Source organism: Mesoplodon densirostris, chromosome X, assembly GCF_025265405.1.
Source record: "Mesoplodon densirostris isolate mMesDen1 chromosome X, mMesDen1 primary haplotype, whole genome shotgun sequence".
NCBI classification, from domain to species: Eukaryota; Metazoa; Chordata; class Mammalia; order Artiodactyla; family Ziphiidae; genus Mesoplodon; species Mesoplodon densirostris.
Genome location: NC_082681.1, coordinates 12,442,624 through 12,470,590, shown reverse-complemented (window position 1 = coordinate 12,470,590; position 27,967 = coordinate 12,442,624).

Genomic DNA, 27,967 nt, shown 5'->3' with positions numbered 1-27,967 from the left:
TACATTAATTCTCCCCACTCAGTACCCTTCAAAGATATTTATTAAGCACCCTATGTGTATAGAGTGCTGCATTAGCCCCAGAGCTTCCAGGCAACACGGTTTATGGCAGAGAAAGCAATCTCTTTCATAGTCCGTGTCCCCTCTAGTTGACTGGGAACAGCTACCCAGAGCTCCCCGTTCATGACACTTTGACAGTATATCTGGTTTCAGCAGGAATGACTGCCCCAATGGCTGTCCTGCTTCCTTTACAGGGTTTTGGTGAGGATTAAGTGAGGTAGCTTATCTAAAGGGCTCAGTATAAGGCCTGTCACAGAGTGAACTGTGTGAATAAGATGCCCTTCCATAGAAAGTATTATAAAACCAAATCAAATATATAAAACATATTTTGAGAATAATGGGGAACTTCGCTGGTGGTGAAGTGGCTAAGACTCCACACTCCCAATGCAGGGGGCCTGGGTTCAATCCCCGGCCAGGGAACCAGATCCCACATGCATGCTGCAACTAAGAGTTCACATGCCACAGCTAAGGAGCCTGCCTGCCACAACTAAGACCCAGTACAACCGAATAGATATTAAAAAAAATAATAATGATAACTGACTCATTCAAGCTCTAGAGGTTGGATATATTTCAGCCAAAGTTTGGACCACAGGTTCATGATGTCATCAGTGGTTCTATTTCTCTATGATTATCTCAGCTCTGCTCTCCTACCTGGGCCAGATGTTTCCCCAGACTGGCTTCCTCTATAGTAGCAAAATGGCTCCAGCAGCTCCAGGCTTTTTATCTACATGTCAGATGCTCAACTCAGCAGCCCAAACTGGATTGAACTTCTCTAGATCAAATGCAGAATGGATGTTGGAGTTTTAACTACAAATAGCTATTACCTAAGCACTTAACAAAGTCAACTATTATACTTACAAATATTGTTAGCAAGATGGGTGACTGGTGGCTTTTGTGCTACAGGTTTGCCAAACTTTGTTTTATCAATTTAGCATTAACATTTGTCCAACTTATATTTTAATAAACAAGTCACAACTAGTCATAGAATAAATTAGCTGATCAATAAGTTCTAATAGCAAGGCTGATTGCGTTAGATAAATCTAGCCTTGGGAAACTCAAGGTGGTTTGTCCAACACAGTCTACCCAGAAGAAGACTGGTCAAAACCAGTTACACAACACTGGAAGAGATTAGAATCTGTGCATCGCCACCAATCCTTATTCCACTATTTTCCTGACCATCATACTTGCTGATGGTTCACTTTCTAGATCATTCTTCTTTCCTCTGGCCCTAAGGCTAGATGTGATTCATTCCTTATCTAGGGCCAGTAGAAAGCATACAAGTAGTTGTAATACCAATGAAACCCCTATCTAGTTAGTAGCCACTACATACCAGGTATTCTAGTCAGATCCCAAAACACCCTGAGATGCTCACAGGATATGATGGATGCTACAATACAGATATAACCAAGGTCTTAAACGAATACAGTAGAAGTAACTTTCTTTGCCTGGAGCAGTCAGAACAGTTCCCCAGAGGAGATAGGCTTTGAGCTCAGTCTTTGGGTTCAGAAGTTGTGAATGGGTCAGTAGCTAAAGGAGCATGATTCTATGATAAATTACACATGTGATACCAAATCCACCAAGAAGACTTCTGAACAACTTGGAATGTCTTATTTCCACTAATTGAGCTATGTGAAATTCTATAAGTTAGATATTTACTTAATATTTTCAATTAAAAAAATACAGAACTCTATCAGTCATTCACATTTTAGTGTAATTTTTTCCCTCCCAGTTTGCTTCTCTCCTAATTCTTAATAGGTACACCTCACTCTAAAGGACTGGCAGTTGGATTTCAGATCATGACTATGAGACTTTTCTTGAACATATTATTACTGTGCTGTGGTTAAACGAGAATCATGCAAGAGTATGGATTTCAGTGGATTGTGTAGATTCCAAGATAAGAAGGAAATGTTGATTTTGTAAATTTCTTAATTCCTTAATCAGTCTTTTCTCTTAGTTCATGGGACAGATGACTGTTGACTGAACGGTCATGGACACATTCTTAAAAGTGGGCAAAAATTCAGAAGAAGCAAAATCACGGGGGATAGGACATCATGCCCACCTTACTCCCTTCAACATTGAACGATTTGGAGGAAAGAGGTAATTTGATTTTATTTTATAATTAAGAGGAAAGCAAAAATTCACTCCTTCATGACATTACTTCCCTTGTTACCAAAAGCAAGTTTGTGTGCCTGACTCACAGGGAGGCAAAACAATACCGAAACGTCAGAGTTTGGAGCAGAGAAAGGTTTATTGCAGGGCTGAGCAAGAATGGGTGGCTTGTGCCCCCCAAATCCTGAACTCGCCAAAGGGTTTCAGCAAGGCATTTAAAATAAATAAATAAATAGATTAATTAATTAATTAATTTTTGGCTACATTGGGTCTTCATTGCTGCACGCGGGCTTTCTCTAGTTGCAGTGAGTGGGCACTACTCTTCGTTGTGGTGTGCGGGCTTCGCATTGCAGTGACTTCTCTTGTTGTGGAGCACAGGCTCTATGTGTGCAGGATTCTGTAGTTGTGGCACGCGGGCTCAGTAGTTGTGGCACACAGGCTTAGCTGCTCCATGGCATGTGGGATCTTCCCAGACCAGGGCTCGAACCTGTGTCCCCTGCATTGGCAGGCGGATTCTTACCACTGTGCCACCAGGGAAGTCCCAGCGAAGCATTTTTAAAGTGCAGGTGAGGGATGGGGTTGCAGGGTATGTCATCAGCTCGTGCACAATTCTCTGATTGGTTGATGGTGAGGTAACAGTGCAGTCAACTTTATCAATCCTTAGGTGCCAGAAGGTCTGGGGCTAGTGCTCCTGATCACGTAGTTAATTTATTCCATTTGGTGGTGATTTTTAGCACCTGAAAAGCTCAGGAAATATGCATGAGATACTATTATCTAGATACTTCAGAGAGGAGCTACAGCAGAGGATATGGGGGTGGGGTATGTCCTGGGCAGGCCCCATAGGGTCCTGCTCAGTTACACCCTTACAGATACACACATTAAGGATAATATGTATCTACTGTATCATTTCATAGATGGAGAAACTGAGGTCCATGTTTTCTACCTTATCTACAGCCCGATTATCTTTCTACAATAATTACTTCAACTCAGTCCACTTCAACAGATATTTTTTAAGTATCCTATATGTATAGAGGGCTGCACTAGACCCAAGGCTTTCAGGCAGCTTACAACTGAATGCCTGTTTCCTCTTCTCTTTCTTCCTAGCTCCTAGCACAGCATCTGACACATGGTGATATGTGTTTTTTTGAAATGATGAATTGAGGTGTGAGGCATTTGCACAGCTAACTATACGAGAAGAGAAACTGTTAAATGCATCAACGCCTTCTCCTTTACTTATTGCACCCTAACTAATACAGCTGTAAGTGCCAAATCATCTTCTTTTGTCAACAAATATCATTTAGTTAGAGTTAATTATCCAAAAGAAAAGGAAGCTGTTGGAGAAATTTGTAAGAACACACTGAAAGAGGGAGTTCACGTCAAGATGTAATTTGTCATCCCGGGCCAGTATGGCAAAAGATGCATTCAAAAAAGGCTTAAAAACTTTGAAGACTGTATACAGATGCTTTAAGAAAGACAGGTGAGGGGAAAGTTCTAGAACACAGCTCATATTTAAAGTATGCATTTCATGGTGTTAACATTTTATTTTGCTGGCTAGTTGTTTAGCTCATTAAAAATTATAAATGGTATAGTGTAGAGACAAAGAGAGAAAGTAAGATCAAAAGTATGAAGATGTTAAAGATCTGCTATTTCAGTACATTAATTATGAAGCTCTCCAGTATGCTATTAGAATCTCAATAGACGGCAACAGAGGCTTCCATTATCATCAAGAGGGGTCACAATGGCTCTTTCAAATACATTATCTCTAATGTCAAAGAGTCTTTGATCTGTACTTCTTCATAGCTGAGGCACCTCCCAGCTAAACTTCTGCTTTTGTTTTCTGACTGATTTTACTCACACTGTCTACCCATTAAGTTCAGCTATTGTGATGGACTGAATGTGTGGGTCCTCCCCAAATTCATGTGTCAAAGTTCTAGCCCCCAATGTGAAGAGAGGTAGGACCTTTGAGAGATAATAGCTTTAGATGAGATCATGAGGATTGGACCCTCATGATGGGATTGCTGTCCTTGTAGGAGAAGAAAGAGAGTCCAGAGCTCTCTTGCTTTCTCCCTCTGCCATGTGAGGACAGAGTGAGAAGGTGCAGTCTGCGAACCAGAAAAAGGCCCTCAACAGGGAACAAATCTCCTGGCCCTTTGACCTTGAAATTCCCAGCCTCTAGAACCGTGATAAATGAATTCCTGTTGTTTAAGACACCCAATCTATACTATTTAATTACGGCAGCCCAAGCTAAGACAACTATACAACGGGCATTTTCATCTGGGATGCATATGCATGTATGTTTGTGCATACACGTGTGTGTGCTTGCCAGAGATGTTTCAGTTTGTGATGAATTTTATAGGAAGTCCTGTATCTACAAAATAGCAGTATATGATGGTTAAAATGGCTTAGAGTGCACACAGTATGGACACCTTTGCTATAATGGACACCGTTGCTAAAAATCAAATGTAATCAAATCAGCAGGAGATGCCCAATGTTACTTAATATAGGGCAGCAGGGTTTTATCTTAATCGTTGAATATTTTTCTTCAAACAGAATACATTTGGAACTTCAGCATATCAGTTGGCTTATAGTAGAGACCTTCTAGCCTGAACCCTTTACAGATGCATTACAGATGAGGAAACTAGTACCAAAAAGAGGATAAGGTTTACTTAATTCCACACAGCCAGTAACTGGCAAAGCCAAGTCATAAAGCCAGTTCAACTGCTGTAACATGTAAATTTTAATCCCACTTCTACCACTAACTAGCTGTACAAGTTGGGCTGATCTGCAGCAGTGAATCTGCAGACTGGTGGCCTTGGTCTGCAATGGCTTGAAGCAGGGTTTTTGTTCCCCGCCAGTGACTGAGGTCAGGTCGCAGTGGTGAGAGCACCAAATCCTAGACACTAGACTAGTGGTCAGTGACAAGGCCCTGGCCCTATGGCTTTGCAGAAAAAGAATTCCCACAAAGATGGAAAGTAGTGAAACAAGTATTTATTAAGAGAAAAAAAGAGTACGTGTGGATAGACACACGGGCGGGCTCAGAGAGAGAGTTGCACCCTCGTGGCAGTTTGAATCACTTTTGTGGGTCATTTCTTCCAGGTTTCCTTTGGCCAATCATTTTGGCCTGGTTCAAAGTCCACATTTGGTATATCTAAGGATTTTCCCATGTGTGCGTGCGCATCTCTTAGCCAAGATGGATTCTACCGAAGAGGCCTATGGGTAGTGAGCATCAGTTGGCATCAGTTAGCATCACTCCCCTTTGGACCTCCAAGGAGTCTTTCTGCACATGTGTAGTCAGGGAAGTCTCCTGACTTCGGGAATGAGGAATCTGTGGTCTCTTATCTCCTATCTGGGCAGGGCCCAGCCTCCTATCCCAACTGTCCTGTTATTCCTGTCTGGGAGTATCAGTCCACAAGGAACAAACTCAAACCGTTTGCCCCAGGGGCCATCTGTCTCCTGCCTCAGAGCAATTCTTTTAAACTCTCTGAATCTCAGTTTTCATCATTTGAAAAATGAGGATAAGAAGGTACCTATTTCATAATATCTATTTGTAAGGATTACATGAGGTACTCTGTGAATATTTCTAGTAAATTATAATACTTATCAGATAATACAGATAATACGTATCCTCATCACCATTTCCTGACACTGAACACAGTGTTTTTGTCACCACGTAATTAGCTTTTGACATTATTTTAGCAGTAGAAACCTTTATTCAAACATCATCTTCCATAGAAGCCCCCCCCAAATAAACCGGATAAAAATGAACCTGTCCTGATTGAAGTGGGCATAGGGCTCAGACATCCTGTCAACCTTTCCCTTTGCCTTAATTCCCAGGAGACCTGGACGGGCTTGGCAGAACCTAGAGGTTACAGGGACTACACTTAGAAAACACTGTGTTACCCTATATCTTCTCTTTTTTTTTACAAATGGACCATCTATTTAGTTTTCTCTGCATTTTACCTTGGATCTTCTGAACTATAAGTGGGTAGAGATTTCTTTTTCTACCTCTCAAAATCAGTGGAAATAACTGAGACATTCTCATGTGGAATAGGTCAAAGTGCCCAGAACAATGTTAACAGGATAGTTAGATTTATTGAGGCTGAGTTTCCAATATTCAAAGATCCCCCTGCCCCAGAGCCTTGTTAGTGGGTTTATACCTAGTGATTGGGCTCCATGAGATCTGGCATATACCATTCAAATGCACCAGAAGCACAAAGAACTGCAAAAGGGCCTTGTATTGATTGACCCAGGAAGGTGCAGTGATACAAATCAAGGAAGACTGTTATCACCATGGATTCTTCTGACACTTATGATCTCATTTAATCCTCCAACCGACCTCATTAGGAAGCCAGAACCTCCATTTTAGAGATGATGCACAGAGTCTCCAAGAAGTTCATTGCCTTCTCAAGCAAGAGAGCCTGAAGAAAAAATCAGCTCTATCAGAATTCAAAGCTCTTGCTCTGTTAAACTCCAGCATCATAAGGAAAATTTATTAATTCATTCATCCAACAAAAATTATCTATTGCCACTGTGTTCAAGGCACTGTTTGAAAATGAAATGAATAAGTGAATGTAATCTCATTTTTAAGAAGATCTCTGTATTCTCCCCCTTCATACAATCACTTTTTATATCTTCCACAATTGTCCTAGGCTCTCTGGGGAACACAGGAAAAAAATCAAGCTGAGTCCAGTTCCCAATAATGTGACAGTATAATTGGAGAGAAATATAATATATGAAGCAGTACATGAACATGATTATGCACGATCTGAAGATTCTGGATTGACTGAGAAAAGTAATGTTTAGACCACAATACAATGATTTACTTGAGTGACACTACTTTTTTCATCTTCATTCTCAGAAGTCATATGTCCTCATGTTATACTTGAGGAATCAAATGCTACCATGGTTAAAAGATACAACAACTTGTAGGTTTCGATAATCTTGCTAGAACACCATGCCTTTGAAAGGCTTCTAGTTCCCAAACTGTGTCTAGAAATTAACTTACTAATAATGTATGTATGCGTCTAGATGCATGTATATTTGGACATAATCAACCTTGATGTGTCCAATACTATGGTGTCTTAACTTACAGAGCCATAGCTAGCCAGCTAGATAGATGTACTGACCTTGATTGGAAAAATACGTAATACATAATGCCTTAAAATGGACCTGAGGCTAGCAGCTCAGTACTGAGTGTCACGATGCTAAACAGTGGAGTTATGCTAAACAAAAAGTGAAACTTACAGAAGGAATTAGAGTGTCAGGGTCTAGATCTGCCCTTTCCTCTAACTCCCCACCTTAACAAAGTAACTTGCTTACCAGTCCCCAAAGTCCTTTCCGGCTTGTACATTTGGGACTTGAACTGATCTTGCCCTAGGGATTAGTTTTAGGCCTAGCAGACTACATTCCCCCTACTCTGAAAGTCCTTGTCCTTTTCAATATGTGCACATTGAAGGAAAATAAGGAAATAGAGATAATTAAAAAGAAAGAAAACTAAAACATAGATTTCACCTCATCCCACCACTGAAAGATAACCATTTACTAAAATAATGATACATAAACATCCCAATATTTCAAATATTTCTCATGTAAATGCATTCCCTATGTATTCATATATACATTAAAGCAACCCGCTACCCCATATTGTTGGACTTGTAGAGATTTTTATTTTCAATTGTTTTTTATTATTAAGGATGATGTCTTGGTAAACATAATTAACTATGCCTTATGCATATTCTATTAAGTAACTGGTATCAAATCTAAGAAATTAAATTAACAGTCAAAACCTAATTTAAAAATATTTTTGATATGTAATTTCTATCGGTCCTCCAGAAACACTGTACATTTTTATTCCCATCAGTAGAGAATTGGAGTATCCTTCCTCACACTCTAACAAACACTTGGTGCCATTATTCTTTTTCTTATTTGCCAATAGGATGGTCATCATTGTTACATAACAACATCCCAGGAATACAGTGAGCCATTATATCTAAAGAGTTGAATCTTCCATTAGTTAGAAAAGTTTTCCTGAGCTATGACTTTGAAAAATTTTTATCTTCTGCTTGCTTCATCAGAGGTACAAATTATGAGGATGTTAGATCACCTTGTTTACCTGCCGTATCTGCCAGCAGATAGATGTCCTTAGTTGTATACTCTTACCATTAGAAAAAGGTTCTTGGGAATTTAAAAAAAATTTTATTTTATATTGGAGTATAGTTGACTAACGACGTTGTGTTAGTTTCAGGTGTACAGCAAGGTGATTCAGTTATACATATATGTGGATCTATTCTTTTTTGAATTATTTTCCCATTTAGGTTATTACAGAATATTAAGCAGAGTTCCCTGTGTTATATAGTAGGTTGTTGTTGGTTATCTATTTTATATATAACAGTGTGTTTGGGAATTTTTGACTTTGGGGCAGGCTACCTACTCTAGAGAAGATAATGGTCAGCTGGTTCCGCCCAGTAAGAGCAGCAGCAAGTATGTGTTCTTTCGTGGCATCTTCCTTCATCAACGATATGTGCCTAAATATCATTGCACTTGGCAACTCCTCTTTACGTATCTTGAGGTATGGAGCTACACCTATACAGCGGTTCCTGTAGTTTACCAAAGATGAAGATCTCTCCATTTTTTTGAGGTGGTTTCAAAGATGAGAAAGAATCTAAGCTTGTTAAACCTAGAACTATCACCTAAGTTATTAATTATTCATAAATACATGTTAGGTATAAATATCAATAACAGATAGCCACATTTGCTAGGATATGTTTTCTTTTATCCTTTCAACAAAAGACAAACTTCAGGGATCTAAGTTTCGAGTCAAATTTGAAAATAACAATTTAGAAGACACAAAAATGAAACACACAAAAAATCACCTCCTCAAATGGAAAGCTGTACTGTTATGCTCTTTGCATATAGGAACTTGACATTCTTGTCAGACTGAGCCTCCTCTGCTGGTTGTGTATAAGCTGTTCACTTCTAGCCATTTTGAGTTTTGTAGCATTGCCACTTCTGAGCTTTGAAAACAGGATCCTTTTGACATTTTGCTATTTCATTGTGAGGTAAATTCTCAAACAAATACCAATTATCCCACATAAAGTTTTTTTTTAATTCTGATAATGAAAATAAGGCATCCATATTTTTAAAAAATTAGAAAAGTAGAACAAGAATAATCACCATTTATATTATCTTAAATCTAATTTCTTGGTGAATTCTGTTAATTGCTAACCAATCATTTCCCTATATCACCCATCTACCTCCCCTGCCCACTATCCTATGTCCTTCACTGAAGTGTTGTATTACTTGGTTAAAATAATTTATGGTTTGGGAAAAGGTATATGCCAACCACAAAAGAACAAATGTCCTTCTGTTTCTCAAAGCTATCTTGTCACTTACCAGATACTATCTGTTCTTCAGAATTCCAGAGTTCTTATCACCTGCCATTCTCAAATAAGTTCAGTACCTTTTCATCTCCACCGTGAAATCAAAATAGAGACTTACAAGGAAAGAATATGAAAAATAGATAACATATCTACTATTCAAAAATTATCAAGCTGGTTTAACAAACAAAGCTGAACTTCATCTAAATATCAGCTGAACATTTGCCATCAAGTTATTGGTAAATATTTTCCATTTATATTCTTAGAAGAAATTTTGGATACGGAGATAGTGCTCTTCCCACCGCTCTCCTTTCCTGTGTTCTAGCTTGACAGAGCTACTTGAAACTTCTGAACGTCTTATGCTTTCTCTACTTCCCAGCTGCCTTGCTTCTCTTTTTCCCTCTGCTGGAATGCTCATATCATCTACTTCATACTGCATATTTTACCTTACATTTATTGATTCTTCGAAGGTCAGCTCAGGCACCACATCTTCCATAAAGCCAATCCTTATTCCCCCCTCACACAAATTGAGTCAGGTGTACCTAGAGTACCCCATTACTGTCTAGCATTAAATATTTGTCTATCTGTATTGGTATTCCCCACTTGATTATGAGCTCCTTGAGAGTTCTGTATTCCCAGCACCTCAAGTAGAGCATGACTCAATGAAGAAGCTCAGCAAATATCTGCTAATCGACAGACACTTAGGTTGATTCTATGTCATAGCTACTGTGAATAATGGTGCAGTGAACTTGGAAAACAGATATCTCTTTGAGATCCCAATTTTAATTCCTTTGGATACACATCAGAAGTAGGATTGCTGAATCACTTAATAATTCTATTTAATTTTTTGAGGAACTTCCATACTGTTTTCCACAACAGCTGCCCCAATTTCCATTCCTACCAACAGTGTGTGAAGGTTCCCTTTTCTCCACACCATCACCAACACTTGTTATCTTTGTTTCTTGATACTAGCCATTCTAATAAGTGTGAGCTGATTTCTCATTGTGGTTTTGATTTGCATTTCTCTGATGATTAGTGATGTTGACCACCTTTTGATATATCTGTTGGTCATTTCTGTGTCTCCTTTGAGAAATGTCTATTCAAGTCCTTTGCCCATTTTTTTTTTTTTCCTTTTTGCGGTATGTGGGCCTCTCACTGTTGTGGCCTCTCCCGTTGCGGAGCACAGGCTCCGGATGCGCAGGCCCAGCGGCCATGGCTCATGGGCCCAGCCGCTCCGCGACATATGGGATCCTCCCAGACCGGGGCACGAACCCGTATCCCCTGCATGGGCAGGCGGACTCTCAACCACTGCGCCACCAGGGAGGCCCCCTTTGCCCATTTTTAACTGGTTTATTTTTTATTTTTTTTAATTGGGTTGTAGGCATTTCTTACGTATTTTAGATATTAACCTTTTATCAGATATATTATTTGCAAATATTTTCGCCCATTCTGTAGGTTGTCTTTTTCTCTCTGTAACTGTTTCCATTGCTGTGCAAAATCTTTTTAGTTTGACGTAGTCCCACTTGTCTATTTTTGCTTTTGTTGCCTGTGCGTTTGATGTCACATCCAAGAAACCATTGCCAAGACCAATGTCAAGGAGCATTTTCCCTGTTTTCTTCTAGGAGTTTTATAGCTTCATGTCTTATGGTTAAGTCTTTAATCCAATTGAGTTAATTTTTATGTATGATTTTGAGATTAGTTCAATTTTATTCTTCAACATGTGGCTATCAAGTTTTCCCAGCACCATTTACTGAAGATACTACTATCCTTTACCCATTGTGTATTCTTAGAACCCTTGTGGAAGATCAGTTGACTGTACATGCATAGGTTTATTTCTGTGCTCTCTATTCTGTTCCAGGGTTGTGTGTGTGTGTGCGTGTGTGCGTGTGCATGCATGCATGCGTGTGTATGTGTATGTGAGTTTTATGCCAGTAAAATACTGTTTTGATTACTGTAGCTTTGTAATGTATTTGAAATCAGAAAGAGTGATACCTCCAGCATTGCTATTCTTGCTCAAAGTTACTTTTACTATTTGGAGTCTTTTGCAATTCTATATGAATTTTGGGATTTTTTTCCCCATTTCTGTAAAAAATGCCACTGGGATTTATATAGGGGTTACATTGAATCTGTAGATTGCTTTGGGTAGTATGGACATGTTAGAAATATTAATTCTTCCAATTACAAACATGGAATATCTTACCATTTGGGTCTTTAAGTTTCTTTCATTAATATTTCATAGCACTTCTTGTAATGTAGGTCTAGTGGTGATGAATTCCCTCAGTTTTTGTTTGGGAAAAAAATAATTTATCTCCTTCATTTTTAAGGAACATTTTGCTGGATACAATATTTTTGGTTAGTAGCATTTTTAAACATATCATCTCAGTCTCTCCTGACCTGCAGGATTTCTGCTGAGATATCTGCTGATTGTCTTATGGGGGGGGTTCCTTTTTTTTTTAAATACTGCAGGTTCTTATTAGTCATCAATTTTATACACATCAGTGTATACATGTAAATCCCAATCGCCCAATTCAGAGCACCACCATCTCCACCCCACCGTGCTTTTCCCCCCTTGGTGTCCATACGTTTGTTCTCTACATCTGTTTCTCAACTTCTGCCCTGCAAACTGGTTCATCTGTACCATTTTTCTAGGTTCCACATACATGCATTAATATACGATATTTGTTTTTCTCTTTCTGACTTACTCCACTCTGTATGACAGTCTCTAGATCCATCCACGTCTCAACAAATGACTCAATTTCATTCCTTTTTATGGCTGAGTAATATTTCACTGCATATATGTAGGAGGTGGATCAAAAAAGGTCTTGCTGTGATTTATGTCAAAGAGTGTTCTTCCTATGTTTTCCTCTAACAGTTTTATAGTGTCCGGTCTTACATTTAGGTCTCAAATCCATTTTGAGTTTAATTTTGTGTATGGTGTTAGGGAGTGTTCTAATTAAATTCTTTTACATGTAGCTGTCCAGTTTTCCCAGCGCCACTTATGGAAGAGACTGTCTTTTCTCCATTGAAAATCTTTGCCTCCTTTGTCATAGATTAGTTGACCATAGGTGCATGGGTTTATCTCTGGGCTTTCTGTCTTGTTCCATTGATATATGTTTCTGTTTATGTGCCAGTACCATATTGTCTTGATTACTGTAGCTTTGTAGTATAGTCTGAAGTCAGGGAGTCTAATTCCTCCAGCTCCGTTTTTTTCCCTCAAGACTGCTTTGGCTATTCGGGGACTTCTCTGTTTCCATACAAATTTTAAGATGATTTGTTCTAGTTCCGTAAAAAATGCCATTGGTAATTTGATAGGGATTGCATTGAATCTGTAGATTGCTTTGGGTAGTATAGTCATTTTCACAATATTGATTCTTCCAATCCAAGAACATGGTATATGTCTATCTGTTGGTATCATCTTTAATTTCTTTCATCAGTGTCTTCTAGTTTACTGCATACAGGTCTTTTGTTTACCTAAGTAGGTTTATTCCTAGGTATTTAATTCTTTTTGTTGCAATGGTGAATGGGAGTGTTTCCTTAATTTCTCTTTCAGATTTTTCATCATTAGTGTATAGGATGCAAGAGACTTCCGTGCATTAATTTTGTATCCTGCAACTTTACCAAATTCATTGATTAGCTCTAGTAGTTTTCTGGTTGCATTTTTAGGATTCTCTATGTATAGTATCATGTTATCTGCAGACAGTGACAGTTTTACTTCTTATTTTCCAATTTGTATTCCTTTTATTTCTTTTTCTTCTTTGATTGCTGAGGCTAGGACTTCCAAAACTATGTTGAATAATAGTGGTGAGAGTGGACATCCTTTTCTCATTCCTGACCTTAGAGGGAATGCTTTTGGTTTTTCACCATTGAGAATGATGTTTGCTGTGGGTTTGTCATATATGGCCTTTATTATGTTGAGGTAGGTTCCCTCTATGCCCACTTTCTGGAGAGTTTTTATCATAAATGGGTGTTGAATTTTGTCAGAAGCTTTTTCTGCATCTATTGAGATGATCATATGGTTTTTATTCTTCAGTTTGTTAATGTGTATCACATTGATTGATTTGCATATATTGAAGATTCCTTGAATCCCTGGGATAAATCACACTTGGTCATGGTGTATGATCCTTTTAATGTGTAGTTGGATTCTGTTTGCTAGCATTTTGTTGAGGACTTTTGCATCTATATTCATCAGTGATATTGGTCTGTAATTTTCTTTTTTTGTAGTAACTTTGTCTGGTTTTGGTATCAGGGTGATGGTGGCCTCATAGAATGAGTTTGGGAGTGTTCCTTGCTCTGCAATTTTCTGGAAGAGTTTGAGAAGGATGGGTGTTAGCTCTTCTCTAAATGTTTGATAGAATTCGCCTGTGAAGCCGTCTGGTCCTGGACTTTTGTTTGTTGGAAGATTTTTAATCACAGTTTCAATTTCATTACTTGTGATTGGTCTGTTCATATTTTCTATTTCTTCCTGGTTCAGTCTTGGAAGGTTATACTTTTCTAAGAATTTGTTCATTTCTTCCAGGTTGTCCATTTTATTGGCATAGAGTTCCTTTTAGTAGTCTCTTAGGATGCCTTGTATTTCTGTGGTGTCTGTTGTAACTTCTCCTTTTTCATTTCTAATTTCACTGATTTGAGTCCTTTCCTTCTGTTTCTTGATGAGTCTGGCTAATGGTTTATCAATTTTGTTTATCTTCTCAAAGAACCAGCTTTTAGTTTTATTGGTCTTTGCTATTGTTTTCCTTGTTTTTATTTCATTTATTTCTGCTCTGATCTTTATGATTTCTTTCCTTCTGCTAACTTTGGGTTTTGTTTATTCTTCTTTCTGTAGTTCCTTTAGGTGTAAGGTTAGATTGTTTATTTGAGATTTTTCTTGTTTCTTGAGGTAGGCTTGTAGAGCTGCAAACTTCCCTCTTAGAACTGCTTTTCCTGCATTCCATAGGTTTTGGATCATCGTGTTTTCATTGTCATTTGTCTGTAGGTATTTTTTGATTTCCTCTTTGATTTCTTCAGTGATCTCTTAGTTATTTAGTAATGGATTGTTTAGCCTCCATGTGTTTGTGTTTTTTATGGTTTTTTCCCTGTAATTGATTTCTAATCTCATAGTGTTATGGTCAGAAAACATGCTTGATATCATTTCAGTTTTCTTAAATTTACTGAGGCTTGATTTGTGATCCAAGATGTGATCTATCCTGGAGAATGTTCCATGCGCACTTGAGAAGAAAGTGTAACTGCTGTTTTTGGGTGGAATGTCCTATAAATATCAATTAAATCTATCTGGTGTATTGTGTCATTTAAAGCTTCTTTTTCCTTATTTATTTTCATTTTGGATGATCTGTGTATTTGTGTAACTGAGGTATTAAAGTTCCCCACTATTATTGTGTTACTGTCGATTTCCTCTTTTATAGCTGTTAGCAGTTGCCTTATGTATTTAGGTGCTCCTCTTTTGGTTGCATATATATTTATAATTGTTATATCTTCTTCTTGGATTGATCCCTTGATCATTATGTAGTGTCCTTCCTTGTCTCTTGTAACATTCTTTATTTTAAATTCTATTTTATCTGATATGATTGTTGCTACTCCAGCTTTCTTTTGATTTCTATTTGCATGGAATATCTTTTTCCATCCCCTCACTTTCAGTCTGTATGTGTCCCTAGGTCTGAAGTGGGTCTCTTGTAGACAGTATATATATGGGTGTTGTTTTTGTATCCATTCAGCAAGCCTCTGTCTTTTCTTTGGAGCATTTAATCCATTCATGTTTAAGGTAATTATCGATATGTATGTTCCTATTACCATTTTCTTAATTGTTTTGGGTTTGTTTTTGTAGATCCTTTTCTTCTCTTGTGTTTCCCACTTAGAGAAGTTCCTTTTGCATTTGTTGTAGATCTGGTTTGGTGGTGCTGAATTCTCTTAGCTTTAGCATGTCTGGAAAGCTTTTGATTTCTCCATCGAATCTGAATGAGATCCTTGCCGGGTAGATTAATCTTGGTTCTAGGTACTTCCCCTTCATCACTTGAGGTATATCATGCCACTCCCTTCTGGCTTGTAGAGTTTCTGCTGAGAAATCAGCTGTTAACCTTCTGGGAGTTCTCTTGTATGTTATTTTTCATTTTTCCCTTGCTGCTTTCAATAATTTTTCTTTGTCTTTAATTTTTGCCAATTTGATTACTGTGTGTCTTGGCGTGTTTCTCCTTGGGCTTATCCTGTATGGGACTCGCTGCGCTTCCTGGACTTGGGTGACTATTTCCTTTCCCATGTTAGGGAAGTTTTCGACTGTAACCTCTTCACATATTTTCTCTGGTCCTCTGTCTCTCTCTTCTCCTTCTGGGACCCATATAATGCGAATGTTGTTGCGTTTAATGTTGTCCCAGAGGTTTCTTAGGCTGTCTTCATTTCTTTTCATTCTTTTTCCTTTATTCTGTTCCATGGCAGTGAATTCCAGCATTCTGTCTTCCAGGTCACTTATCTGTTCTTCTGCCTCAGTTATTCTGCTATTGATTCATTCTAGTGTAGTTTTCATTTCAGTTATTGTATTGTTCATCTCTGTGTTTTTGTTCTTTAATTCTTCTAGGTCTTTGTTAAACATTTCTTACATCTTCTCGCTTTGCCCCCATTGTTTTTCCGAGGTCCTGGATCATCTTCACTATCATTATTCTGAATTATTTTTCTGGAAGGTTGCCTATCTCCACTTCATTTAGTTGTTTTTCTGGGGTTTTATGTTATTCCTTCATCTGGTACATAGCCCTCTGCCTTTTCATCTTGTCTATCTTTCTGTGAATGTGGTTTTTGTTCCACAGGCTACAGGATTGTAGTTCTTCTTGCTTCTTCTCTCTGCTGGATAAGGCTATCTAAGAGGCTTGATGGGAGGGACTGGTCAGGGGGGTTCCCTTTTATGTGATGAATTGCTCTTCTCTGGCTGCTTTCACAATCCTCTGTTTCTGACATTTAACAATTTAATAACCCTTTAGGTTCACTTTATTTTGGAACTTTGGGTGTAATGAATCTGGATGTCCATTTCTCCCAGATTTGGAAGTTTTCAGCCATTATTTATTTAAATAAGTTTTCTTCCCCTTTATGTTTGCTGTTATTCTGGGACTCCCATAATGTATATGTTGATTCCCTTGATAGTGTCATAGGCTTTCTTCACTCTTTTTCATTCTTTTTCCTTTTTGTTCCTCTAGCTGTTTAATTTCAAATATCATCTTTGAGTTCACTGATTGTCTTCTGCTTGATTGAGTTTGTTGTTGTGAAACTCTCTATAGAAGTTTTCAGTTCAGTCATGGTATTCTTCAGTTCCAGAATTCCCATTAGTTTCCTTTTTATACTTTTTATCTCTTTGTTGAATTTCTCATTTTGTTCATGTTTTGTTTTCCTGATTTCATTGAATTATTTATCTGTGTTCTCTTGTAGCTCACTGGACTTCTTTAACATGATTATTTTGCATTCTTTTTCAGTCAGTTTGTAGATCTCCATTTCTTTGTTATCTGTTACAGGAGATTTAATTTGTTCCTTTTGTGGTGTCATTTCCCCCTGATTCTTTATGTTTCTTATAGCCTTGTATTGGTGTGTGTGCACTGGAAGAAGCAGTCACCTCTTCAGTCTTTACAAACCGGTTTAAAGAGGAAAGCTTTTCACCAATCATTGCAGCTAGAGATTCTGGAGGATCCCTCAGTTCTTTTCAATGGCTATGCCCATTCCAATCTTTTCATTCCCTCCTGGGGAGGAAGTTTTAGGATTGTATTCCAACTCTTAATCCCAGAGAACTGTGCTGAGTGCTGAGAGCCACCCAGTGTTTTTCCCTAGGGGAGTGCCCTGAGACTCCAGAGTGTTGGGTGCAACATGTACTTCCCTCCTGAAGGAGATGTTTTAGGATTGTGCACCTTCTTCCTGCCCAACAGAGCCATGCTGAGTTTTGACAGTTACCTGCCCCTTTCTCTAGGGCAGTGCAGTGAGATGCCAGGACACTCAGTACAAACTCCATTACTTTGCTGCCCTCCTTCTCAGGGCTGTGTGCCTTCTCCCAATCTGGCAGGTTTGAGGCGCTGCTGAGATCCTCATGCTGTCTGCAGGGTCATGTTCATGCCATATATGGGGACAAGAGGGGCACCATCTGCAAGGTTTCATGGGATGCCATCTGGGGTGGTGCCCAGGGCACTGGCTCTGGAGGCCTGTGGAGTGCTGACTTCAGGGATGTGTGCTGTGTTGACTGTAGGGGCTCATGTGGCATTGAATGGGAGGTGGTACATGTGAAATAGCTGGCTGCTGGGGTCTGCACATGGGTGGGCTAGCTGGCAGGGTCTGTGGGCTGGTTGTTGTGATACATGCATCGGTTGCCCCATAATTTGTTTTTAGCGGCTCCCAGACAATCCAGCTCTGCTGATTTGCTTAGCAAACTGGGTGAGATGAGACAGAAGCTGCCCTCTCAAGCAATGTCCCCAAAGATTCAAGATGCCAGTAGCTCACTTCACTCCGTCTTTCCCCTGAAGGAGAAAAAAAAAATGAGTGGAGACAGTCTCTCTCTGCCCTGAACTGTGCCAGTTTGGGGGAGGTTTGATGCAGGTAAAGTGAAACTGTTCATATCTTTTTCAGTATGGCTGTTCTTGGCTTTTGTGCTCCACTGGGGTGCTGGAACTTCTCACCTGGTCTCTGGAGCTCTCATAAAAGTATTTTCATCCATGGATGGTTGTTAAATTGATGTTTCTGGGTGGGTGGGTGGGTGGGAGGACAAGGTCTGGGACTTCCTATTCTACCATCTTGTTGATATAAAGTCCCTTCTTTCCTTCTTTCTTTTGTAAATCCTATCCTTCCATCATTTCATATCCCAAATACTGCTAGACATTGGAGATACTGATACAAACAAGGTATAATTTATACTTTTCAGTGAAAGCTATCGGTTGATAAATAGAAAATAGAGAAAATATAGATATATGCAAAATATATTAGAGTACTGAGAGGAGGAAGGACATTGTGTTAGTTCAGATCTTCTGAAAAGCAGGTGCTAAGACAGGATTAGACATGTGTGGGATTTATTGTGGAAATGCCTATTAAGGAAATGTGGAGGGAATAATAGGAGCATTGGAGAAAGTCATTGGTCTGTGATGAAGGTCTAATCTCTTTAAAGATGAGAGAGAAGAAAGGAGGGTTAGACAGAGATCTCAGACTACAGGGAGATTCTAAGTATGTTTTGGTGAAGAGTCGTACAACTTGCAGGAACGAGTCTGCCTTAGTATTGCTGCAACTCTCAGACACTGAGAGACGCCCATGGGAAATGTGACCTCAGTGCTAGTAGTGGATTTACAATGCAGTTGCTGGGGCCATCTGTCCATTGTGCAGCCCAGAGTGGGAGATGTGATTGACACATTTTCATGGCCACCATAGATACCTTCTCTATCTGGAGGAGTCACTGCAAGAGGTTAGAGGCAGGAGATATGATACACTCATAATATTTCATTCAGACAAAACAGGAGTTCCAAGAGGAAATACTGTGTGTGTGTGTGTGTGTGTGTGTGTGTGTATGTGTGTGTGTAGGGGGGTTAAGCAAAATAGATATCTCTCCATGAAAATTTGTTAAATGTAACACTTTCAGACATTTTAGGTTCTTCATGGTTGTCCAATTTATAAGTCAATCACTTAAATGGTTGAAAGACTTAAATCAGTATTTCTCAATGTTCATTCACTGAACACTAGTTCAGTAGGATTATAATATAGCTAGGAGAGGGATCTTCCATTTTCACGTAACTTTTGGAAATACTCAGTTAATTTTGCATGGTTCAAGTGTCTCTGTGTGTTTCCTGAAGATTTTTTTCAGAACCTGGAATATGTACATTTGCATGGTGAATCTCCATGAAGGGGATTTAGTATGTAGTGTGTCATGGCTGTAATTGACTAAGGAAACCTATTTCTCACAGAGAAGCTCCTGAAGTAGTGCTTTGCAGGACATTTTAGGAGATGGTGATTTAGTTGAACAACCTCACATCACTGAGACTTTGTTCACACTTACTGAGGGAGTGAGGAATTAGATCCCTGGGTTATCATTTTCATAATATAGAAATTCTTTCTATACTCTTGACAGATGTATTGTAGAGGAGTGGTTTAGAGCATGGGTTCTGGAGTCCTGCAGAACCCAGTTTGATCCCTACACTTGACCTTCACTAGCTTTGTGACTCTAAGCTGTTTTGCTATAACATTGTGTGTCTCAGGGTCCTCACTGCAAAATGAGGATATTAAGAGTAATTCCCTTGTAGAGTTATCCAGAGGGTTAAATGAGAGCTTTGCAAATCACCTCACACCTGGTAAGCAACTTATAAATGTTAGCTGTTATTATTAATAAACTTTTCATCAGAATCCATCTCCCCAGTGTGTAGAAACACTTTGAAGAAATAATTCACCCCTGTTAGCTGTGGGTTACTCTGAGATTCCTTCCTTCTTTGTTTCCTTCCTTGTCATTATTTAGTTGGATGAACTTGGACTAAGGCACTTAAAGTTTCTTTGCTTCAGGTTTCTTATTGTAAAATAGACAAAACCTATCTAACTGGGACGTTGTGAGGATTAAATGAGATGATGTATGTAAAGGGTCTAGTGCCAGAGTGAATGCATAAGAAGTGTTCAGCCGATGTTACGCCTGCTTTAAAATTTCAGATATGGGGATTTTCATAATAATTTACAAAGCATTTGAACATATCCAGAGGGGTTAGTTTAATCTAAATGGAAACTTAAAAAAATGCTTCTTGCTCGTATTTGTCAGGGACTAAGAAAGAGAGAGAGAGAGAACCAACCAAGATGCTGCTGAAATAGTCCAAAGAAAGGAGGAAAAATACATAAGGTGAAATGATGGCATTTTACATCAGATTTTTTTCTTTTGAAAACTGAAGCCATTATTAGTCTTTGTCAGAAACTATACCACTGTCACAAGTGGGGAATGATATTTGGGGGATTGGACTCAACTTCAGTTACTCTCTAAAAACAAGTTAAGAATTGGTATCTTAAAATAACAATACCTGAGTCCATCCCGAGAGATGCTGTTTTAACTGGTATGTGGCAGAGCCTGGGCATCAGTATTTTTTATAAGCTCCCTAGCAGGTTCTACTGTGCAGCCAGAATTGATAACCAGTGTTCTGGTTTACCTAGGTATCACTAAGGCTCAGTAGATATGATGTGAAATTGATCTGTCCTTTGGGTGACAACACTTCACAATTATTTCTCAGCGAAGCACAACAGTTTTACCCCTCCTACCACTCTGCTGGGTACAGCAATTTCCTGCCCGTGACTATCACTACTCCACTGGCCATGATGGACTCTACCACTGCTATAACAAGTCTGAAAGTTCTGGCCAGTGTCTCCATCAGAAGATCCCATTTGTAAAACTGTCTATGTGCTGGAAAGTTGATATTTGTCTAGCTGGGGTCGAGTCAAGGAAGTGCATTTACAACTGCTACAACCCTTTGGGACTTCAGATTTCAAGCACAGAAGAAGTCACGACAAGCAGTAACCAGCACAGGTGGGTGGAGTTGCACAACTGCTCATGGATACTTTGAAATTTTGAAGAGGAAATTCCAAGTCAATCCTTAGGGTGTGGGAGAATTCGAATTTGAATATTCAGCTTAATGAGATCAAGTCTGTTTTTTGAGCAGGGTTTGACAAACTTTTTTGGTGAAGGTCTAGATAGTAAATACATTAGACTTTGTGGACAATGGGCCTTTCTCAAAACTACCTTGTCCACTGTGATGAGAAAGTAGCCATAGATGATGTGAAAACAAATGAGCGTGGCTGTTTTTCTTTTTTTTAAATTTTTATTTATTTATTATTTTTGGCTGCGTTGGGTCTTTGCTGCTGTGCATGGGCTTTCTCTAGTTGCAGAGAGCGGGGGCTACTCTTCGTTGCGGTGCGCAGGCTTCTCATTGCGGTGGCTTCTCATGTGGAGCACAGGCTCTAGGTGCGTGGCCTTCAGTAGTTGCAGCATGCAGTCTCAGTAGTTGTGGCTCGTGGGCTCTAGAGCAAAGGCTCAGTAGTTGTGGTGCACAGGCTTAGTTGCTCTATGGCATGTGGGATCTTCCCGGACCAGGGATCGAACCCGTGTCCCCTGCATTGGCAGGTGGATTCGTAACCACTGCGCCACCAGGGAAGTCCGTGTTTTTTAATAAAACTTTTATTTACAAAAGCAAGTGGCAGGCTAAATTTGGTCTATGGGCTATAACTTTGCTAACATATTGTTTATAGGCTGGTGAGACTTAAGTTATTTGGGATTATTATGATCCTAGTATTGTTCATGTATAAAAGAGTCATTTGATACTTGAGACAAAAGCAATGACAGTATGAAAAGACTGATATACAGAGGAAAGCACACTTAGGTCACTGCTGGTATGGGAACTATCTGTGAACAAGACTATGATAAAATTTAAGAGACACTACAGGCTGATTTAAAGCCTCTGTGCAGGTGGAGTGCTTGGGAGTATCTTCAGGAATGAAGTGACTGCAATCATACCGGAAATTGCTGAGGATGTTAATGACTCTGGCTCACCAGGGAGCAACCAGAAAATGGGTGTCTGGAATATGTAATCCACATACCTTCTATACTGATTTTTAAAATTCGAATTTAAAAATGGTAGGTCACCAAAGTTCACGCTGCCAAACCAAGGGAAGTGTGCTGAAAGTCACAAATAAAATTTTCACATTTAACTTATTTTGACGAGAAAGAATCTATGTCTACATAAAAAGGTTAGCCAAAAAAACCCCCAATTTTAATATTGCAAAGGTTGGGGGTACTGAGGAAGGTCAGGAAATGGTAAATGGCAGAAGATTTGAGCCATCCTATGTTCTCAAAATGATAGGTTTGTAAGATTCCAACCAGGTCCTGTTCTAAAATGTATTTATTTTGAAAATTTACTAATACCTAAAGCGTGAAATAAGAAAATAAGGAGGAAAGTAGAAGCTAGGGGTAGTTTTCTGCTTCCATGCCTGGGATACGTGTGCACTGAATTAAGGATGAGTTACATAAAACAGAGCTACAATATTCTCCATCTGCTACAGAACAGTCCACAAACATGGCCCCACTGAGATTTGCACAGTATCCTAAAGATGCAGTATTTAGTGGTATCACCTTAATGTCCAAGTTCCATATTCCAAATGCGTCTCTAATAGAGCAGATGGAGAATATCAAATAAAATTCAAACTTGTGCTAGGAAAAGAGTATTCAATACACATGTGTTTAGTAACTAAACAGAGGAATAATGATTATATTCTGAATAGATACACCACATTAGCAGTACACCGGACCCCACGTTAAACATTCCCTACAGTCGTTTCTCAATCTGCTTTGGTCAAATCAACCAATCTGAGGGAAATGACAACCCCATCTGCTAAAATGACTCACAATGAAGTGATGTTCAACCAGGAAGGGAGAGGATGGTGTGTGCCTCAGATGGGATAAAGTACCAAATCCTGTGGGGGGCACCATAGTTTGCTATAGCTTACTTATGGTTAATTCTAATAGGTCTCCTGCCCTCATCTTCCCATTTAATTACAATTACCCCAGTCTGCCTATTAGGGGATCCTGGATTTCTTTGCTGGATTTGATGAGTGTGTACTACCAAATCCTTATGGATAAAGATGAGAAGATAAAGATCTGTCCTCCAACATTCTACTAATTTGAAATGTACATGCCCAGGGGACTTATGGGACATTAATAAGTTACAGTGGTTGATTGAAAAAGTGATCAGTGATATGAATTATCTGGGAATTATGATTTGCTTCAGATGAGATTACTATGTATAACACATTAAAATGGAACTTTAGGTAAACAGCCAACACTAATACCCCAAATCAAACCTAGATGCAAAGCAAGTGTGAATAAGTGGTCGTACAAATCTTAAACTCCTCATATCCATTGGACACTGTATAAAGGGATCACGAGTTGGGAGACTGAGAGGTTTTGAGAAAAGGATTGTTGGAGAAAGGTATATGCAGTGAGTCCCATTTACCGGGGGTAGGAATGAGGTGCTTGCCCCCTCACCCCAAGCATATTGCGAAGAACTTCAGTGGGACGACTGAGAGCTTAAGGCATGTTCCTGACACTGGGGTGGAGACACAGTGGGCTCAGAAGGAGACATGGGAGGGCACTGTAGCAACAGCCTCAGGAAACTGCAGATAGAGGTCTCCAGTACGGGGGTGGGATGTCTGAAGAATCCAAGAAGAACGACAGAGCCTAGGGAAATGTTCGACCACAGCACCTTGGTGACCGTGCATATATCTGTATAGGTCACACAGGCAAATGGCTAAATCACTGCTCACCTCAGTCTTTTTGGGTTTTTTTTTTTTTTTGGCAGCGTTGGGTCTTCGTTGCTGTGCGTGGGCTTTCTCTAGTTGCAGCGTGCGGGCTTCTCATTGCGGTGGCTTCTCTTGTTGCGGAGCATGGGCTCTAGGACACGAGGGCTCTAGAGCGCAGGCTCAGTAGTGTGGTGCACGGGCTTAGTTGCTCCATGGCATGTGGGATCTTCCTGGATCAGGGATCCTACCTGTGTCCCCTGCATTGGCAGGTGGATCCTTAACCACTGCACCACCAGGGAAGCCCCTTACCTGAATCTTGGCAGAACGCCTTGTGATGATCCTGGAGCACAGGTGGGTGGAAAGTCTGTGAGGTGCTACCCCAAGACCAGCTCCCATTTGCCTTCTGATCACCCCTGGGATACTCCCAGCTGTCAGTTTCTCATCACCTCCCAGATTTTGATGAGGTAGGGGCTTTCTGCCCTGCCCCCCCTTCGGAATTGAGCTGCAGAATACAAAGTGCTTATGAACAGTTTACAGCTGGCCCCTCCACTGTGTGGGTCCCCATGGCCCACACGGCAGCCAGCCAGCCCCTTTGTTTCCATGTTATCATTTGAATGTGTGGGACAGGGACCATGGGGAGCTGGCACCTTTGACTAGCCTTCCTTTTTTTTTTTTTTTTTTCCCCCTGCGGTACACGGGCCTCTCACTGTTGTGGCCTCTCCCGTTGCAGAGCACAGGCTCCGGATGCACAGGCTCAGCGGTCATGGCTCACGGGCCCAGCTGCTCCGTGGCATGTGGGATCTTCCCGGACTGGGGCACGAACCCGCGTCCCCTGCATCGGCAGGCGGACTCTCAACCACTGCACCACCAGGGAAGGCCTAGCCTTCCTTTTTAAATTATGTATGTCATAAACTGTCTGAACGTAAAAGTGTATCATTGTATCTTTACCAATTGAATCCTTCAGTCCTTGGCTTTGGCCTTTTGTATATGCTTGGCACAGGATAAGAGAGAAAAAAATCCGTTTTAAATGCTTTCCAGGCCCAGAGAATACATCAGTAATTGTCCATGGTGGTACCAGTCAAGTACAAGTGTGCCTGGACTTCTTATCTTCAGTGTTTCATCACCAACCCTGGGCCCTAGTTACCAAAGCAGAAGACAAGATGTAGAAGTGCAAGGGAGGCAAACAGAAAGAAACCAACCCCATACTATTCCCTGACTGGAAGCCTGAGCTGGAACAGGGGAGAGAAGTTCCACCTTGAAATCACTTGGAAGCATAACACGGGAGACTCGTGGAGTATCTGAAAAGAATTATAAATTTGTGGGCATAGCAAGTATTCAGTTAGGGCCAGGGAAGGACCAGCTCAACAAAGGAAATTAAAAGGGAAAGTAGGAAACAAAGTTCTTATCTGTTTACATCCCGTATGTCCTGGTAGGTCAATGCACTTCTCCCCTCTTTGCCAGAAACCTAGAGGAGCAATAATAGTGGTTCAAGGCAGTGAACTGCCTGGGAGAAGCAGAGCTGGAATGGACTCTGGGGAACGTCAGTTCTTCTGGCACACATACGTTCAGTTCAGTATCACCGCGTACGGATTAGATGCAGACACTGCCCTACCTGCTGGGCTGGAGAGGACACAATAGACAAGTAAACAAATATACAAGACGATGGTAGGTAGAGTGACAAGTGTTAGGAACAAAAGAAAACTGGGTGATAGGTGAGAGAGAAGCAACGGGATGGGGCAGAGTTTGTATTAGGTGATCAGGGAAAACCTCTCTGGTGATGGGAGATTTCAGCTCAGACCTGAATTATGAGAATGTGCCAGACAGGCAAAAAGCCTGGGCAGAGGGAATGAACACATAGTGTAAGGGCCCTGAGGCTGGGAGCTATAGTAAGTGAGAGGGCAGTGAGAGGAGATACAAATGGAAGGTGGGAGGTCATTCATTTATTCAGTCAATATTTATTATTGAGCACTTACTCTGTGCCGAACAATATCCTAGACACTATGAATACAGCACTGAAGAAAACCAAGTTCTAAATCTTACTTTTATTCTAATGTGCAGAGCAGGCAAGAGGTAGGAAACAAATACCTCCAGCATTGGTCAGGTGTGGAGAGGTGTTGTGTACAATATTATTTTTCAATGGGGTGAGTCCTAGAGGGTGGTTGATTGGGGTTATTTTTGCAAGGTGAATTCAGAAATACTCTCATGTATGGTGACAGTTAAGCAGAGATGTGAATGAAATGAGGAAGCAAATCATATTTATCTGAGGTAAGAGCTTTCCAGGGAACAGAATGGTGATGCAAAGGCCCTGGGGAGGGTATGTGGTTGAAATGTTCAAGGAACATCAAGGGGGCCTGGTGGCTTGACCAGAGTAAATTACAGAAGGGAAGAGCAGAGGAGGTGAGAAAGGTGGGCAGAAACTTTATCATGTAGGGCCTTGTAGAATATGGTATGATTATGGATTCTACCTGAGCAAGATGGGAAATCACTGGACAGTTTTGTTCAGAGGATATGATTTGATTTATATATATATTTTTTAAATTAATTAATTTATTTTTGACTGTGTTGGGTCTTCGTTGCTGCGTGTGGGCTTTCTCTAGTTGCGGCGAGTGGGGGCTACTCTTCGCTGCAGTGCACAGACTTCTCATTATGGTGGCTTCTCTTGTTACAGAACACGGGCTCTAGGCGCATGGGCTTCAGTAGTTGTGCACAGGCTCAGTAGTTGTGGCTTGCGGGCTCTAAAGCACAAGCTCAGTAGTTGTGGTGCACGGCCTTAGTTGCTCTGTGGCATGTGGGGTCTTCCCGGACCAGGGCTCGAACCCATGTCCCCTGCATTGGCAGGCAGATTCTTAACCACTGTGCCACCAGGGAAGTCCTTTGATTTACATTTTGAAAAGGATCACTCTGAATGCTGTATGGAAAATAGCTGGAACTGGGGAAAAGAATGGAATCAGGGAAAACAGCAGGCTCATGCATTCGTTCAGGCAACGGTGGCTCAGGCCAAGGTGATAGTAATGAAGGAGGTCAGAAATAGTCAGGTTCTGATTATATCTCAAAGAAAGAGCTAACAGGATTTGCTGATGGATTGGATGTGAGGGTGAAAGAAAGAGATGGATCAAAGATAATGCAAATTTTTTTTTAACCTGAGTAATTGGCAGAATAGGTATAACCATCTGGGGCATTGAGTGTCGCTAGAGAAAGGGTTTCTAGAGCTCATGGACACTCTTTACCAATGGAAGTGAAGACAATAAAGAAAATCATCAAAGAAACCTGAAAAGCAGTGGTCAGAAGAGTTGAGAGTGGTGTCCTGGAAAACAATGAAATAAAGTATTTCAAAGGATGGATGATCAATTGTATTAAATGCTGTTGAGAGGTTGATGAAGGAGAGGACTGAGGATTGAACAGTGCTTCTGGCTGCACAAAGGGATCGAGAAGTAGGGAACAACTTAATAAACATGCGACACTGAGAGAGGCTTTTGTCCAAACTTTTGTTTGAAAAAGGGATTCATTCCAACATGTTTACGTGATAGGAATGATGCTGTAGAGAGGTAAATAAATGATAATGCAGGAGAAGGAATTACTGTAGTGAGGTCCCTTAGCAGGCAAGAAGGGTTGGACTCTATTGTACCACTGGAGGGGCTTGCTTTCAGTCTCAGCATGAAAAGTTAATTGTGTCAGGAGGGAGGGCAGAGTATGTGTATATGGGTGTAGGCAGTTTGACAGGTTTGATGGTAGAACTTATAGGATTTGTCTTCTGAGTGCTCCTATTTTCTCAGTGAACTACAGATCAAGGTCATCAGGTTAGAATGTTATGGATTAAGAACGGGGAAGGTGCAAATATTTTCTCCCATTCTGTAGGTTGCCTTTTCATTTTGTTGACTGTCTCTTTTGCTGTGTAGAAGCTTTTTAGTTTGATGTAGTCCCTAATTTTGACTTTTGTTGCTTGTGCTTTTGGTGTCCTATCCAAAATAAATCATTGTCAAGACCAGTATCAAGGAGCTTTTCCCCTTTGTTCTCTTCTAGGAGTTTTATAGTATCAGGTCTTATGTTTAAGTCTTTAATTCATTTCAAGTTCATTTTTATGAGTTGTGTAAGATCTTAAATGTTCTCACCACAAAAAGGAAATGGCAATTATGTGACTTGATGGAGATATTAGCTACGGTAATCATTTTGCG